Source organism: Triticum aestivum, chromosome 2A (assembly GCF_018294505.1).
Source record: "Triticum aestivum cultivar Chinese Spring chromosome 2A, IWGSC CS RefSeq v2.1, whole genome shotgun sequence".
NCBI lineage: Eukaryota > Viridiplantae > Streptophyta > Magnoliopsida > Poales > Poaceae > Triticum > Triticum aestivum.
The window spans coordinates 489,238,891-489,258,369 of NC_057797.1; positions in this window are offsets into that span (position 1 = coordinate 489,238,891).

Genomic DNA, 19,479 nt, shown 5'->3' on the forward strand with positions numbered 1-19,479 from the left:
GCGGGGGGCCGGTTGGGCGGCGGGGTGGTGGGGCGACGGGGCGGCGGCGAGTGGTGGGGGCGGCGGCGTGCGTGTGAAGAGCAGGGAGAGAAACAGAGAGAGAGGGGCGGGGTGGGGCGCGGCCGTTAACATTAGATATGTTAAATCTTTGCCGTCCGCCCCCTTTACCGTCCGCTTATTTGCTCTTTGTCGTCTGCTAGCAGACGGCAAAGAGGGGGGCGTTAAGTTTTTTTTAAGCAGCTCGTCAGTGGGGCCCCCTCCCTCTTTGCCGTCTGCTAGCCAACGGCAAAGAATCTTTGTCGTCTGCTAGCGGACGGCAAAGAACTGGCTGATGGCAAAGAAGGTCTTTGCCATCAGCCAGTTCTTTTCCGTCTGCTTTTGGGTAGCTGATGGTAAAGAGCTTCTTTGCCGTCTGCTAGCAGACGGCAAAGAGCTGGCAGATGGCAAAGTAGCTCATTCCAGTAGTGTACAACCTCTTTGGTGGCGCCGAGTAGGCCTCTGCTTTACCCGAGGAGTCGGTTAGGATGCTGCGGTTCCGGTGGAGCAGGTTGAGGCGGCTGTCGGTGTCAAAACCGGTGGATCTCAGGTAGGGGGTCCCGAACTGTGCGTCTAAGGTCGATGGTAACAGGAGACAAGGGACATGATGTTTACCCAGGTTCGGGCCTCTCTATGAAAGTTAATACCCTACGTCCTGCTTGATTGATATTGATGAATACGAGTATTACAAGAGTTGATCTACCTCGAGATCGTAATAGCTAAACCCTAGAGGTCTAGCTTGTATGGCTATGTAATGAATATCTCCCCCTCCGGACTAAGTCCTCCGGTTTATATAAGTACCGGGAGGATCTAGGGTTGCACAAGGTCGGTTACAAAGAAAGGAATCTACATATCCGGTCGTCAAGCTTGCCTTCCACGCCAAGGAGAGTCCCACCTGGACACGGGTGCAGTCTTCGGTCTCCGTATCTTCATAGCCCATTAGTCTGGCCCATGGCTAACAGGCCGGACGTATGAGGACCCCTTAGTACAGGACTCCCTAAGTAGCCCCTGAACCTGGCTTCAATAATGAGGAGTCCGGCACGCAGATTTATCTTCGGCATTGCAAGGCATGTTCCCTTCTTTCCGAACTCCAAGATAATCTCCAGACATGATGATTGTATCCGGACCTGTTACACACACCACACACAACCGCAGAGAGAATATAATATTCCACGAGTCCAATCCGCTGACAACTTGTCACAACGTGACATCACGTCCGCCCGGTCATAATTTCAGACCGTTTTATGTCTGCCGTTCCATGTTTCGAGATGCGGTTGACATCAGCATGTCTTGTCAAAGTAGAGATCATGTCCCCTTATTATGGGATTCTCATCAATACGGGCGTGGGTAACCCAACCGTGCCGTTTACACAGCCCTTGGGAATAGGCGAGTTTTAAGGCGAGTAGGGAGGTGTTTGATATTCACGGCCTTTATAAGGGGATAAGGATTCATCCTCACTCACCCCTGCCTTCTCCTTCCTCTGCCCATCCATTCTTGAGCTCCAGCACCCAAGCCCTAGCTTCCCCCGCCGGAGAAAACTGTCACACCCAAGCTAGTTCATGCATTAGAGTATTTGCATCATGTTTAACTTTATCAGAAACTTGGAAATGGGGATGATAGAACCCCCAGCACCCCCTAAAAGCATCTAGGGTTTGCTAAAAATATTTTCAGTGAACCTGAAATGCCCTTCTAGAATGTTCATCATCTTTGTCTTAGTCATAAACCTCTGACAAAAATGGTGCACAAATTTCTAGGTCATCCTAAGGTCACTGGATTAAATCATTAGTTATTTGAATTTGGGCATTTAAATGCTAGTAAATATTTTAAATGTTCAAATAATCCTAAACTGAAATGTTCCATATTGGACTTATTCCAAGCAGTGGCCATGAACAGTTTGGTGATTTTTGAAGGAGCCTAGCTATTTTTAGAAATGCCACAAACTTGCAGAAATAAAACAAAACAAAAAATAAAATAAAAAGGAGTTACCTCACCGCAACCCACCATCGAGCCCACTTGGCGGCCCAGCACTGTGCTTGCCCATGCCAGCCAGCTGCTTCGTCCCTGCCAGGCAGGCATGAGGGTGACGCCGACGAGCGCGAGCTCGCCACGGCGCCACCTGCTTGCCGCTTCGCCCCTGGACGCGCTGGTCGACCTCCACGACGCCCCCTCGACCGCCCCGACACCTCACTCTCCCCCTGCTCCTCTCTCTCGCTCTCCCCCACCATGGTCGGCGCTGCCGCGCTCGCGCCGACGTGAAAACCGCAGCCGCCACCGCCTCCTCGCTGTCTCGCCGTGTCCAAAAGCTCCGCCGCCCTCCTCTCCATTGAGCAGACCGAGCCCCGAGCGCTCGTTCGCCCCGGAGCCACCGCAATGACCCCGCCTGACCTCGTCGTCGCCGGAGATCCCTTCCGCTGTCACGCCTGCACCAGCTCGACCCCAACCTCGCCGTCTAGCTTGCCATGACCACCGTGAGCTCCTGCTCTCCTCCCCCTCTATGTTCGCTCTGCCGTGCACCATAGCGACCGCACCGAGCTCGCCCTCACCCGCCGCCGCCTCTGCATGTTGCCGTCGTGGCCACAGCCACGCTGGCTCGAAACCGAGCACGCCACCGCACTCACCACATTCCCAGGAGGCCGCATCACAACTCCACGCACCTCGCCGTGCCTCGTAGCGACGAATCCGAGTTCGCCCGAGCTACGACAGCCGCCAAGCTCGTCGCCGACGTCGTTTTCGGCGACCCCGAGCTCCACCACCACCACAAATCAACACGGCTCGCTCCCAACTACGCGTAGGACCACTCCGTTGTTGAATTGGTCGCCGAAGTGCGCAACCCGCACTGCCCGCCGCGTCTGGCCTTGCCACCGGCTAAACGCCGGTGGTTAGCCCTTGTTTGACCAGGGGTTTGACCTCCCCTGGGTCAATGACAGGTGGGGCCCCGCCCTGCTAATTAACCTAGGTTAGTAAACTAATCCAAATTAGTTAGTTAACTAACAGAGACACTGACCAGTGGCTCCCACTGGTTAGGTTTGACCTGCACGCCCCAGTTGAATTGCTGACGCAGTGCTGACGCAGTAACTCTTTTCTGGATTTATTCTTATTCAGGAAATTCCAGAAAATAGTGCTAACTTCTAAAAATCATTGAAAATAATCTGTAGCTCCAAATGCAAAGTGTTATATATGAAAAATGATCAGAAAAGTCCAATCTATCCATCTGTACTAGTTTCATGCACTATTTTAAATTACAAATGAGTTTGAACTTTGAATCTTTGGTTCAAAATGGCTCAAACCCATCTGGTTGTAGATGGATTAGTCCAACACACTCATTTTGCCATGTCACATGCATGCATCATATTGTTGCATATTGTTTGATATTGATTGTGTTACTGGTGCTCTTTGTGGCAGGTTCTGTCCTGGAGGATTACCGTGAGTACCCAAGTGAAGGACAGTACCAGTCTGTCTATCTGCTAGGCAAGCAACCCCATTTATCATATCGATACAATCCCATGTTCTCGCTCCTACTCTCATTTACTGCATTTAAGACAACAACATTTCAAACTGTTGTGTGCTGTGGTAGTTGAACCCATTTCCTCTGCATGACCTGTCATTGCCACAGTAACTAGATGAAACCCACTAGCATGTGTAGGAGTTGATTCAGCCATGTCTGTGTTTCCTACCTTTCTATGCCTGCTATGCTTAGAGTCGTGTCAGGTCTGGTTCATCTGGGTGATGGGCTAGGGTGAAATGATTATGTCGGTAATGTGAGTGATGTGCTGAACACGATTTGGTAAAGGTATAGATGAGAGGCCATGTAGGAGTACATGGTGGGTTGTTTCATTGGAACCGTCCTTAAGCACCGAGATCTATATGTGTGATTTAAGAACCAGCTACTACCATCCATTGGGCCCGAAACCAATGGACCCTCTCGGCTTCTTAACCACCCTAGTCCTCTGTCTAGAAGTTACAACTAGTTTCTGGTGTTTATAGGATATGTGTTGGAGGTCGTGCGTAGTGCTGACCCTAGGGGTGGGCTATGATGCGGTAGATACACCGTGGCCGGGTATGTCGGGCGCCCGATTGGTGTCTCGGAACCCTATACACATCGTTCGGGGCCGTATGTGGAAACCTCGACCGGACTCCCTGAGGATGTAACCTGGATAGGCGATAAACCTGGACTAGAGACTTGAGTGTTTAGGTAGGCCGTGGCTGACACCCTCGTTGGGCTTTCGCTTGAAGGTTGCCGAGTACATGTCGTGTAAATGGTGGTAAGTGGTGAGAGCGTGTGTGAAGAAGTACACCCCTGCAGGGTTAACATCATCTATTCGAATAGCCGTGTCCGCGGTAAAGGACTACTTGGTTGCATATAGTTCATAGACAAGTAAATGGATACTCCTAAAAGCCTTAAGACAAGTGTGAGTGCCGTGGATGGCCCTTCCGTAGGATGAGGGAGGAGGATCCGCGGTAGTGTATTGTTGTGGTGAGTAGTGGACTCGTGTGTGCAAAATATTTACAAGTTGCTATCTCGTAGGATAGTTTAGCCAAGAGTCAAAGCTGGCTTGCTGCAATAAACTCCACTACCCTGTGTTGATAATGTGCATGTATGTAGGATCTGATGTAAGTCTTGCTGAGTACCTTTGTACTCATGTTTGCTTAATTAGTGTTGCATAAGAGAACACCGCCTCCTCCAGTGGGTTCTATGTAGATCTTGACATTGACGAGTGACTTGCCACCCAGGTGGTGATCCTAAGCTGTGAAGGGCCTTGTAGATAGACAAGCTTCATCAAGCCTTCTTGCTTTCTAGTTGTCTGTTCTCAGACAAGTTTGGTTTTGCATATGCGTGTATGTTTGTATTACTTGAGTGTTGGGTCATGTGACCCCTACCTGTATGAACATATTATGTATGGCTCTCTAGAGCCTTCTAAATAAAGTACCTGAGTTGTAGAGTTTTGTTGTGATGCCATGTTGTATTTGCACATATCGAGCATATTGTGTGTATGATTTGAAATGCTTGGTATGTGTGGGATCCGACAACCTAGTTGTCTATCCTTGGTAGCCTCTCTTATGGGGAAATGTAGTCTAGTGCTTCCACTCAGCCATGGTAGTCTGCTACAGCCCGATTTACCAGAGTCCTGCTAGCCCAGTTACTACTCCTCTGGAACACTTAGACTGGCCGGCATGTGATCCACTTTGTAGCTGTGTCTGTCCCCTTGGGAAAATGTCATGCGGTGACTTCCAGAGTCCTGCTAGCCTGCTACAGCCCGGGTCCCCGGAGTCCTGTTAGCCTAGTTGCTACAGCCCGGGTTCACACGCTGATGAACGACACGTTCGATGCTGGTTCATGTATGCCTGTCACCGTAAGATAGCGCCACTTTGGGTTCATGTCGGTGTCAAAACCGGCGGATCTCGGGTAGGGGGTGCCGAACTGTGCGTCTGGGCGGATGGTAACAGGAGACAAGGGACACAATGTTCGATTAATATTGATGATAAAACCCTACGTCCTGCTCGATTAATATTGATGATATGGGTATTACAAGAGTAGATCTACCACGAGATCAAGGAGGCTAAACCCTCGAAGCTAGCCTATGGTATGATTGTTGTATATATTGTATATCTATTGACTAGCCTGGCCTCGGTTTATATAATGCACCATAGGCCTAGGATAACAAGAGTCCTAGCTGAATACGCTGGTGGGGAGAAGTCCTTGTCTTGATCGCCAAGTCTTGTGGAATCTTCCTTGTATGCGGCAGCCGTCCGAACTGGCCCATGAGTATACGGCCACGGGGGTCCTCGGCCCAATCTAATAGATCGGGAGACGACATGGTGAGTACCCCCTAGTCCAGGACACCGTCAGTAGCCCCCTGAACCGGTCTTCAAGTTAGGGGTGCTCCTTGATTCTTCCGAACTATTCTTCATCTTCGGTTGCCGGTCTTGAAAACTGGTTCAACAAATCTTCTTTATCTTCGATCTTGAGGATCGCCGAAATGCATTCGACGAGTTTACACGTCGGGTATCCGAGGAGCCCCTTTAAGTTTCCGGCCTTTATCAATGCCTTGTTTATTTTTATGCCACACCTCGGGTTTGAAGTTGTTCCCGGGAGGCAGGGTCCTCTTGCGTCCGTGCTCCAACGCCGGACTGCATTCGAGGTATCTTTTGCAGCCGAGCACCAACGCCGGACCGCTTCCCAGCTCTAGCGCCGGAATGTATCCGAGCTCCAACGCCGGACTATGTATCCGAGCTCCAATGCCGGACTGTATATCCGAGCTCCAATGCCGAAATATATCCGAGCTCCAATGCCGGACTGTGTCCAGGCTCCAATGCCGGACTATATCCGAGGTGTCATATCACCTTGGTTTAAAAAAGTTAAAGGAGTTTAGCCGAGCTTAATGCTGGAAATGCCCTTTATGGAACCAGCCACTAGCGCTCGAGCTTTATGCCGGACTACTTCCGAGGTGGTGCACCACCCCGACTATGGGCCGATTTTTTGTTAATATTTTTTATTGGTGCAATTTATTCTCTGCTGAGATATATAGCCAGTAGCCCTCAAGGTGTGTATCGGTCTAAAACCCAAGATGCACATGAAGGATGACATAAGACCGCTGATCCCAGTAGCCGCTGAGACTCAGGTTGATTTGCAAAATCGGCTTGAGGATCAAGTCCTAGCTCGGCAGAATACTTCGGGACACAAAAGCGGCGTGCTAAGTCCTCAAGACTCAGGTTGGGTGCGGCCGACCAACCTGAGGATCAAAATCGCCTCGGAAACTATATTGCACATAAAATTTTCTGCATTGGACAAGCAATGCAGTAGCCCTCGAGACACTGGTCGGGTGGCAACACAAGATCAGGGGATCGATGTGCCCCTTTAATATTTGTAAATAATAAGCCCGAAGCCCAGTAGCCCCCGAGCCTTAATGCAGGCACGGGTGGCCGAATTAAGGATCAATATCCATAGTAAAATCACAAATTATGTGTAATGACTCTATGTATCCAAGTACTTTACATCATTAATGCTCGGATCCGCATTGTACAAAACCTTGTTGACCGACCATCGGCTTCCACCTCCTTGGCCAGTAGCCGAGGAGTGTTTGTCCTACTTTATAAAGCCTTTATGAGGGCAAAGATTTACGACAAACAAGGCAATCTAGCCACACGGTTTTATAAACAAAGGTACGCAGAGAGATATGTTATATTACTGTTTAACAGAAGAAATGTATTCCAAAGAAAATAGTCCTGCTATCGGTTCCTTTCTTTGGGTTGTCATGCTAAGCATGATCATGAAACCTCAGCTCGAATGTAAGAGCAAAATATCGAGGATTTAGTTTGGGAGGCCAGTTAATAGCCCCCGGTAGTGTTCGGCGACAGTCGAGGTCAAGTCGTAAACACTTCGGCCAATGTTATGAATGGCCCGTCATAGTCATCAGATCGCTGACCAGTTTACGCTTATTGTGACAGTCAGTTTTCGGCTTTCTCCACTAAGGTGCTTAACCATGAGAGCTAAAAGCACAATCGCAGTGGTTCTCCCTTTGCACGCCTAGCCGAACAAAACGGAATGTAGGAAGCAAGTGCAGGAGCCGGGCAACCCAACTATTGACCGAAGACACAATTCGAAACCGATGCATATATAGCAATATCTGAGAATGTTTTTGCCGAATCCCTAAAGATGTCCGGCGTTGCACTGCGAGACTAATGCTGGAAAAGCACAAATAGTTTAAAAGTGCCAAAAAGCTTGGAAAACCAAGAAACGTTAGTAAAAACATGACGTCCGAACAAGATCAAGTGTTCGGTGCCAATCCGAAAATTGGTCTTAGAAAAAAGAAGTGCTTCTGTCGTCCTTTAACATGACACATCCTATCTCAAGACTTCGAGCGGGTCAGCCTACGGCTTCAACCTCCTATCCTGAGGGCGGAGTACTTCTCATTAGGCCAGTTTAGCAAACTAAACTCTAGCGGCTTTGAGAGAGAAATTAGGCTCCCCGGTTAGTGACCGCACACTCGCCTCGAAAAAAGGAGTGATAAATAATAATAATAGAACTTTGCAACGACTGAGAAGAAGAACACTTATTATAAAACGGCTCAAATAAACTTAAGAGCCCCCAAGTGACTTGGGTAAAAGAATGATTGCATGTACCAAAGTACTTATATCATATCTATGTTCAACCGAACTTTAAACGCGTCTTAACCGACCGTCGGCTTCTCCCTCTTCGGTTAAGGACCGAAAAGTGTTATGTACTCCATCGGTCGAGAATATCGACGGTGTTTCCAATAACCAGGCAATCAGGCCATAAGGCTGTAACAGACAAAGCGCGCTCAGGGAACTTATGCTATATTACTGCGAAGAGTAAGAAGCATCTTCGAAGAAAATAGTACCCCCACCGATACCTTTCTTAGGTGCTCATTGTTATTATGAGACTTGTGCAATAGATTTTTTGTACTCATGAGTTCCGTTATGTGCCGACCATCATTGAATAACTATAAGAGCGCTAGCTTTCGGCTTCACCTAGTCTGAGGTCCGGCTCGGGTGACCCGATCGTGACAATCGCAGAGGTGCTCCCTTTACTCCCTAGCCGAACAATCGGGAACGTAGGGGTAAACATAGGAGCGAGGCAACCCAGCTTGCAAATCGCTTAAGTCAATATGGTGCATATTGTGGCGTAATACACGAACAAGGAACGAAGCCGTACAAGTATAATCATATGCAACAGAAAAAGCTTCATAAAGGAAGCCCCCAAGTAAACGGGGTATTTGAATTTATGCGTCACAAACAAAGTTTGGACAAGGAAATTTTTTAGAAGCAACTTTTTTCCAAAAAAGTATAATGCTTGGTCGAACCAAACGCAAGTTAAAAATTAAAGCTTTGAGCATGAAAGCGACTTAGCTAGTTAATGTGTTCGGTATTGATGACGCGGTCCGAGCTTGATGCGGGGCAAGGTTCCATCCCTCAAGCCGGTCCCGAGGTGGTGGAGTGGAGAGCTTGACACGCCGAAGTGGTGACATAGCACGATCAATGCAGACCGGCAGAGTGACGCCGAAGTCCCCGGATCATTTTCCTGTGCACAAAAAATAGTGCAAACCGGAGATAATAGTAATAATGATAATTAAAAAAAATCGTTGCATAATAAATAATTTATGCAAAGTGAGTAATAAAAGAAATATGGACTGGCGCCAAAGTCAATGTCGATGCAGGGCGTCGGCGTGATGCGGTAAAGGCGTGGCAAAGCCTGAATTCGCAGGTCGGTCCGAGCTCCGAGTGCGGCGTTAGCCGGACTATGTACAGAAATTGACCGAACCACCATGCGACTGTCGTTAATGCGGCCACCATTTGATAGACCTGTGTACATATGACGGACAAACCAGAGTAATAATTCCTTGGGAAAAATGAACCCAAACAAGCAAAAAATACTGGGATTAATAGCACCTGATTTATTTGTTGTAGCAATCCGAAGGAAGATGATTCCTAAAATTGGGACCTGCTCCGCACACCCATTGCCTGATGGGCGATAAAACGACGGTATGGCAATGCTGGTAAAGGTTGACTCGCCGAGGCAAAGTCCTCGGCCCAGCTAACGTGACGGAGCTGGTCGGCTAGTGACGCCGAAGTGTCCGGAGTAGGTTGATGAAGAGATGGCGAAGCCCCCGGTCCAGCCGAGATGTCGAAGCCTCGATGTCAGCCGATGAGTCGAAGTAGGTCGGCGTGATGGACACCAGCTTGAAGAAGCAATAGTGCGGCCCTGTCGATGCAGGTCGTGACGTGGTCGATGCCGGCTTGATGAAGCGACCGTGCAGCGATGCCAGTATGCCCGCTCCGTGTAATCCGTGGGGCGGCGATGTTGGTGATGATTTATCCTTCGCGATGCCGGGCTCTTGTTCGACTTGCCGAGATGATGATCCGAAGAAGTTGAGCTCGGCTCAACAAAGTGACGTCGTGTCTAGCACAGGTCGGCAGCCATGGAGTAATATTGCCGGACTGGTTTGACACCAGCATGATGTTGAAGATCATGTTCAAAAGATCTTACAGTTAGTGGGATGTGTTCGAGAACAAAACACAATACCCCATACAAAACTTCCTTCAAAAGGGATGTCTGAAATCTTGTTCATAAAAAAGATGAACTCGGGTCGGATTTGTTTTCGCGCAGAAAACAGATCCGAAAAGTGATGCACTAATCGGAAGGTTCCCGGAGTTTGGACGGTCGGATCGAGCCGAAATTTTGAGAGGTGGTAGATATAGGAATTCCGCATCCGATCAACGGTTGGATCTTCCAAAGGACGTCCGAGATAGAAGCTGGACACCACGCGCTAAACTCATCCAAATTCCGGTCCAGATTTGACAGGGCTCCGGTATATCATGGATTGCCAGAGATTCCTCCATCGGAACTCGACGAAATTTTCCAGGGTTGTTGTAGACTCAATTCCGCACAATTCCACCAAAGGGATCATCAAAGAGATACTCGAGGAGGTGGTGGTGGCAGATACGAGTTCGCTGTCCAGAAAAACAGCACGGTCGCTTGAGGGCAATGTTGATGTTGAGCCCCCGAGCTCCATAGATGATTCCTCCGTGATCTTGATAGAGATCGGAGTTGATGTTTGATGAAGGCCCTCGTCCGAACATGGTGATCCGAACACGGGGCGCAATTCTTGATCGAACCAAGGTGACCAGTCGAGCTGGTGACGAAGATGCCGAAGTCGCAGTTGATCTGCAGGCGAGCCATCGATCCTTTTGTCGATCACATAGCGGAACTCTCAATGAAAGCACCAATGTCGGTGTCAAAACCGGCGGATCTCGGGTAGGGGGTCCCGAACTGTGCATCTAGGCGGATGGTAACAGGAGACAAGGGACACAATGTTTTACCCAGGTTCGGGCCCTCTTGATGGAGGAAAAACCCTACGTCCTGCTCGATTAATATTGATGATATGGGTAGTACAAGAGTAGATCTACCACGAGATCAAGGAGGCTAAACCCTCGAAGCTAGCCTATGATATGGTTGTTGTATATATTGTATATCTATCGACTAGCCTGGCCTCGGTTTATATAATGCACCGGAGGCCTAGGATAACAAGAGTCCTAGCCGAATACGCCGGTGGGGACAAGTCCTTGTCTTGATCGCCAAGTCTTGTGGAATCTTCCTTGTATGCGGCAGCCGTCCGAACTGGCCCATGAGTATACGGCCACGGGGGTCCTCGGCCCAATCTAATAGATCGGGAGACGACGTGGTGAGTACCCCCTAGTCCAGGACACCGTCAGTTCACGAGTAGTCATGTCGGTTCTCTGTCATATGGATACTAGCGACACTATCGTATACATCAGCCAAAAGGCACAAACGGTCCGGGGCCAGGTAAGGTGGCACCCACGGGAATACCCCGCGTGAGGCCGCAAAGTGATATGATGTGTTACATGCTAGATCGGTGTGACATAGGATCAGGGTCCTGACAGCATTGGCATCAGAGCCGGACTGCCTGTAGGTTCTTCAAGCCAAACTGGTCGATGTCGAGTCTAGAAATGCTTTAGTTATATGTAGGGGAATTGATTGTGGGAGGGAACATAAGGCTCTTTTCACTCCCTTACCTCATGGCATCCTGATCTGAGTCTATCCATTTTTTCCACGGGGATTAAGGACTAGTATCTCATCTTTCTATCAGGTTCATGTGTTACTAATCCGTAGACTCTTATAGGATTGTTGTTTACAAGCCCCAATTCAGTTCTACTACTTCAGTAAGTTGTTGGTTGGACCCAGAACCTTGATATGATGTTGTTGAGTGGCTATGCAAACTTTTGCAGAATGTCTCAAAATCCCTTTTGAGCATTTACAGTTGTTACGCTGCCCGATTTTTCCTAGAAATTCTAGTGCCTTTGCATTATTTCGTGCTTCAGATGGCTGCCCGCACCACACATCAGGTGGTACGTATGACTCGGTGCATTAATGTGCCCAGTCACACGGCCATGCTGGTCCGTGTGATGTCAGAGACAGGCTATCGATGGTATCCGGAATATACCATCGAATAGCAGTTTCGTGATTTTAATCAGAGTCGGTATATCTGCACCGTGAGGATCTTTCCATCTTATCCCGGGTCTACCGAGCCTCTGCACTGGTCCTATGGGCTTGGTATTATCGTGGAGATGTCTGTGTAGGATGCTTCCTACTCCATCATCTCCATCATTCGAGCCGGGTATGCATCACTTCAGGATACCGAGTTCCGCTAACTGCCGGCGGCACACACTGGCCAGGAGGACTATTACACTAGGCTTTATGCCGATGCTTCTCAGGAGGGGCCACGCCTTCGCACTACCACTGAGATGTTGGAGGAGAGAGACCGAGAGAACCATGCCTTACGCATGGAGCTGTACAATACCCGCCAGGACCACTGGGCTACCCTAACACGGCTCGCACCAGCCATGCAAACTAGTTATCTGGATATGCGGGATTTGTACCCCGTCCGCACACGTCTGCCAGCTCGTATGGATTACCCAGATGTTGGAGGTATCACGCCTCCACATGGGCGCCGTCTTCCACCCTTTGCGGGGCCGAGGCCTCACCCGAGTCCTTATGGTCCGCAGGCCCGACGTGATCGTGAGTTTCCGGATCCGCATGTTCCGCTTCCAGGCTATGCGGGGGATCTCTATGAAGACTACTACGGAGCCGGAGACGACTGAGTTGGATCAAGGCACTAGTAGTATGTAGTAGTTGTATTTCCACAAACCTGCGCGTCTGGTGGAATATGACTTAGTGTGTACTGAATTCCAGAGGCTTAGATAAATAATGTATAGGAGCTTGGAATGCCTCTGATGGGATGTAATGTTGTTTCACCGTAGTTGTACTTCAGCTTGGGCTTGTACTAAACTATGTATGGTGTGTATGACCGATGGTGTATATATGGCAGTTTCTGTATTACCATGTCGTACAAATGAACATCTCTGCATTCCGTGTCATCCATTACATTCTGCATTCCTATGCCAGAGTTTTGCCATCCTTGTCTAAACCGTTGTTTTGTTTTCCTGGGATGGTGAATACTCAAAGCACCCCTGCTGTTCAGGAGCAGTGTGAAGCCAGTGGAGCTAGGGATGGGAATTTGCCCCATCCACCTTCCTTGGCTAAAGTCATGTTGGTGGCAGAAAGGAATAAATGTGAGACCAACCGGTTGTTAGAACGCATCGAGCAGAATACTACATGTCACCAGAGGAATGACTTGGTGTCTCTCAGTGATTTCATCAAGCTGACCCCACCAACCTTCCATCATTTCGTCGAGCCTCTCGATGCGGATCATTGGCTTCACAGCATTACCCATAAGCTACGTTCTGCACGTGTAGCCGAAGCTGACAATGTCACTTACGCTGCTTATCACCTTGAGGGCCCTGCTAGTTTTTGGTGGGAAAACTATGAGGAGGAATTCAGCGCGGCTTATCACTTGGGCACAATTCAGCACGGCTTTCCGTGAACACCACATTCCGGAGGGTCTTATGGATCGTAAGAGAGAGGAATTCTGCAACTTCACCGAAGGCAGACTGACCGTGGATGCCTACAGTCGTGAGGTTGGAAACTTGGCACGCTATGCACCTGAGGAAGTGTCCACTGACGCCAAGAAGTAGGCGAGGTTCCGGAAGGGACTTAGCCCCGAGCTTCATTGTGACCTCTGTTTGCACAAGTGCACCTCCTCCCAGAAACTTGTGAACAAAGCCATCAGTGCTGAAACTGGTCAGACTGACTATGAAGCTACACGTAAGCATTCCCGTGATTTTGGTTCTTCATCCGGCTCTGGTTCTCAGAAGCGCCGGGTGTGGATTCCAAACATAGCTCTACCACCCAGGTTCACTCCAAGGCCATCCTATGAGGCGCCTCGCCCAACCCAGCAGTATGCATCGCCTAAGGCTTATGGTGGATCGGCTGCCAATGTTACTCCGCGCACCAACACCGTGACATGCTTCAAGTGCGGAGAGTCGGGTGACTACATTCGAGAGTGTCCCCAGAACAACAACCCCAACCAGCCTAGAAAGTCCATTGGCCGTGGTAAACCAGCGGGAAAGGTGCTTTATGCCAAGCCAGCCACCACTGCACGTGGCCATGTTAACTATGTCTCAGCAAAGGAGGCTCATGATGATCCTAACGTCGTCCTTGGTACGCTCCTTGTTAACTGCCATCCGGCATCTATTCTTTTCGATACTAAGCATCTCATCCATTCATATCTGAGAGCTATGCTCGATTGCATAACACGACATTCTGTTACATGGCCACCACCATAGAAATTCAAACCCATGGCTCTAGATGGCAAACTTCTAGGGTAAGCCATAGGAACGAAATTCTTGTCGATAGACTTGTCTTCCTTGCATCCTTAATAGCTCTCAAGTCCTCGGACATAAATATCATCTTAGGTGTGGACTGGATGTCAGCCCATTATGCTAAGATTGATTGTGCCACTAGAATTGTTCAACTTACCCACCCTGTCACATCCCTAGCTTCTGGTTTGCTCTGAGCTAGCTAGTCATGTGTTGCATCATGTTTAAATTTTGCCTAAAATTGAAATGGGGATGTTCAAACCCTAGCATTAAATCAACTCAACTAGGGTGAATTAAAATCTTTTCAATAAACCCAAAAGGTTCCTAAGAAAAGTTCATGATTTCTGGTTAAGGTGGAAACCTCTGCCAAAAATGATGAATATATTCTTAGGTCATTTTTGGATTTTTGAATTTAATCATATTGTATTTGACTTTGGGCATTTAAATACTATAAATAATTTAAATGTTCAAATAAATGTTGGAAATTGTTAAGGGTCACTGAAATAATTCAGAAAGCACCCATAATTGTTTCCAGGATTTTATAAAATGATTTGATATTTTAAATCAAATCAAAACAAAATAACAGAAATAGAAAAGAAATAAGAGAGAGAGAGAGCAGAAGATCTTACCTGGCGCTCACCTGGTAGCCCACCTGGCCCAGCACGGCCCAGCCCATCTCCACTCTCCCCCTGTCGCCTTCCTCCTCGCGCCAGTAGGCACAGGCGCGTGGCCGACGCACGCCGGCGCACGCCCCGGCCACCTCCTGCTTGCCGCTCCACCTCGACACCCCGGACGCCTCCATGCGTGCCACGCCACCCCCCTGGAACTCCCTCACTCTCCCGAACTCTCCTGCGTCCTCATCCTCTCCCCTGGACCTCTCTCTCACTCGCCCGAACGGAGCCGCCGCCACCGACGAGCTCCCTCGCGGCCACCGCCACCCCCTAGCCTCGCCGATGCGCTCAAAGGCTCCGCCTCGACCCCCTCTTCCTCCCCACCGATCCACGGCCCTCCGGTAGCCCTGCATCACCGCCCACGCCGTCTTCCCCATCGCCGGCCGCCGAGGATCTTCACCGTCGATTCGCCGCCGTCTCCGCTTCCCCGAGCTCGTCATCTACCCCATCCGAACCACCGTGAGCTCCTGCACATTTTGCCCCTAACCCCGTGGCTTGCCGCTCGCCGTAGCCGCCATTTCATAGCTGGCCGTAGCACGCCGCCGCCTGAGCTCGTCGCCGGCGTAGCTCCGGTGACCATTTGGTCACCCTGGCATGCCTAACTCGCTCCCCGCACCGCGTAGCGCCCCGCTAGCCGCTCACCTCGCTCGTTTGTGCACCGTAGCACTAACTCGCCCCAACCCCGAGCTCCGGCCGCCGCCTCGGGCTCCACTACGGCGAACCCCGGCCACCCCCGCACCTCCCGTTGGCCCCCCTAGATGCGCACGGGCACGGGCTACCTCCTGGTGCCCTTGGCGCGTCGATCCGATACCCCTAGCGCAAGTCCAGCGTCCCCCGCCGTGCTCCGTGGTCGTCGTCGACTAAACTCCGGCGAGAGCTGACGTGGCTGGTCATTAGGGCCTAACCACCCCGCTAACCCAGGCCTAGAGCCACTGACATGTGGGCCCTAGTGCCCCTAATCTTTAATTAAACTAAACTAACCCCCCTGTCTAACCTGTGTCACTGACGTGTGGACCCCACACGTCAGGTTTGACCTGGACCTGGCCGTTGACTCGCTGACGTCATGCTGGCTTCAGGCTGACACAGTTAAATCATTTTCTGGATTTATTAATATTCAGGAAATTCCAGAAAATGCCTAAAACTTCTAAAATTCATAGAAATTCAACCGTAACTCCAAATTAAATAATTTATATATGAAAAATTATCAGAAAAATTCAAGGAATCCATCTGTACCATTTTCATGCATGTTTGAACAATGTTTGTCCTCTGTTTTGGACAAAACAAATAAAGGGCATTTAAATAATCATATATGGAGTTGGAAATTGAATCATGTGTTCAAACCAACTTCATTTAAATCATAGCTAGATGCACTAGCCCAAAACACATTCATATTGCCATGTCATAGCATGCATCATATTGTGCATTGCATTGATCGTGTTTCTTCTGTGTTTGCCAGTGTTGTTCCCCCTCGGTAGACGTTGTACCGACGATGTGATCGTTGACACTGATGAAGACTCAATGTTATCTTCAGAAGTGCCAGGCAAGCAAAACCCCCTTGTTCATTCCGATACAATCCCACTCTCTCGCTCCTGCTCTCTTTTACTGCATTAGGACAACAACGATTCATCTGTTACTTGCTGCGGTAGCTGAACCCCTTTATCCTTTGCATGACCTGTCATTCCGCAGTAAATAGATGAAACCCACTAGCATGAGTAGGAGTTGTTTGAGCCCTGATGTGCCTACTCATTCATGCTTGTTTGTCATGCCTGCTACTGCTTAGAGTTGAGTCAGGTCTGATTCATCGAGGATGAATCAGAGGTGTGAGAATATGTCCGACTGTGTGTGAGCTAAGTGTGTGAACACGATTTGGTAAAGGTAGCGGTGAGAGGCCATGTAGGAGTACATGGTGGGTTGTCTCATTGAAACCATCCTTAGGAACTGAGTTCTGTGTTTGTGATCCATGATTCAGCTACTACCATGCATTGGGCCCTGAAATATGACCCCGCTCGACTTCTTATTCACCCTTGTCCTCTGTCCAGGAGTTGCAAGTAGTTTCTGGTGTTTGTAGTATGCTGGAGGCCGTGGACAGCGCTGACCGTAGGGGTGGGCTGTGATGCGGTAGGCACGTGGCCGGGTATACCGGGCGCCCGTTTGGTGTCACGGAACCCTGTTCACATCGTTTGGGGCTGTGAGCGAAACTCCGGCCGGATCTCCTCATGGATGGAACCCGAATAGGCGATAAACCTGGACTAGAGACTTGAGTGTTTAGGTAGGTCGTGGTCTACACCCACGTCGGCTTTCGCTTGAAGTCTGCCGAGCACATGTCGTGTGCAGATGCTAAGTGGTGGAAACATGTATGAAGAAGTACACCCCTGCAGGGTTAACATCATCTATTCGAATAGCCGTGTCCGCGGTAAAGGACTTCTGGGTTGCTTATATCAGTTCATAGACAAGTGAAAGTGGATACTCTAAAATACGCAAGATAAGCGTGAGTGCTATGGATGGCGTTCTCGTAGGGAGACGGGAGTGGATCCATAGTGGTGTATTGATATGGTGAATATGTGGACTCGTGTGTGCCACCTCAAAAAGAGTTACTTGCAGTCGTAGTTTAGGATAGCCACCGAGTCAAAGCTGGCTTGCTGCAGTTAAACCCCACCATCCCCTTGTTGATAATGATGCATATGTAGTTAGATCTGATGTAAGTCTTGCTGGGTACATTTGTACTCACGTTTGCTTAATTTATGTTTTGCAGAGAGACCTCTGTCTCGCTAGTTGTTCCACGCGGACTTCGACGTTTAGCTTGTTACCTCAGCTACGATCTTGTGCCCTCGGCAGGATCTGATAGATAGTCAGGCTTCTCAGCCTTTTCCATTTATAGATGTCTGTACTCAGACATGATAGCTTCCGCTTGTGCTTTGACTTGTATGCTCTGATTGTTGGGTCATGAGACCCATGTTTGTAATATCTCGCTCATCGGAGCCTATTGAATAAATTACTTGAGTCGTAGAGTCATGTTGTGATGCCATGTTGTATTTGCACATATCGAGCATATTGTGTGTATGTTATTGAAATGCTTGGTATGTGCGGGATCTGACCATCTAGTTGTTTGCCTTTAGTAGCCTCTCTTACGGGGAATTATCTCCTAGTGTTCCACCGAGCCATGGTAGCTTGCTACTGCTTCGGAACACTTAGGCTGGCCGGCATGTGTCCTTCTTCGTTCCTGTGTCTGTCCCTTTGGGGAAATGTCACGCATTGAGTACCGGAGCCCTGTTAGTCCGCTACAGCCCGGTTTACCGGAGTCCTGCTAGCCCAGTGCTACAGCCCGGACCCACTTGCTGATGACCGACACATTCGATGCTGGGTCATGGATGCCTGTCCCTGTAAGTCTATGCCACTTTGGGTTTACGACTAGTCATGTCAGCCCGGGCTCTTTATCATATGGATGCTAGCGACATCATCATATACGTGAGCCAAAAGGCATAAACGGTCCCGGGGAAAGGTAAGGCGACACCCGTGGAATACCGTGCGTGAGGCCGCAAAGTGATATGAGGTGTTACATGCTAGATCGATGTGGCATTGAGTCGGGGTCCTGACAGCGTTGGTATCAGAGCTTGACTGCCTGTAGGATTACCAAGCCAAACTGGTCGAAGTTGAGTCTAGAAATTCTTTAGTTATATAAGGGAATTGGTTGTGGGATGGAACGTAAGGCTCTTTGTTTACTCCTTATACCTCATGCCCTTTTGATCTGAGTCATCTTATCTTTCCTACGAGGATTAAGAACTAGGCTATCTCTTCTTTCTATCAGGATCACGTGTTACTAATCCGTAGACTTATAAGATTTTTGGATTAAGCCTCAGTTCAGTTTCTACCTCTGTATGGTAATTATTGATCTCGAGACCTTGATATCGTGCTTCTGAGTGGTTATGCCACCATTTTTGTGAATGTCTCAAGTCTTTTCTGAGCATTTACAGCCATTATGCTGTCCGAGTCATCCCAGGTTTCCAAAGAGTCTGACGCATTTGCAAAATCCTTTTCCTCTGGTTTCAATGTTCCTTTGGGCCAGATTAACCACACTAATCAGTGAGTTGAGGTACTCTGTTACCTTGACATATATGTTGGAGATATTATTATAACCCTAGGTGTCTTAGGGGATCATCTAGTAATTTAGCCATGATTTGTGTTCCCAGTGTGATGCTTCTGGCCTTTATTCTCGAAAGCATCCGTGATGCTACTTAGTAGTAGGTATCCTATTCCTGGGTTTTGAACCCGAGATTCACTCTACTTACTTCATGTTGATAGTGTTGCTAGTTCCTTTAGGATATTAGTAACTTTGCGATAGTCCTCAAGGTTCGTGGTATATCCTTCTTCCAATTACCATGAACCATTCTTGGCAGGAGTTCTTCTGAACCAAAAGATGACAACAAGAGTGCTCTTGATGAGTTCTCCATTATATATTGTGGCTCTGCCAGTTCTACCTTTCCGCATGGATTGTCCGAAAGAAATATGTTGAATTCGT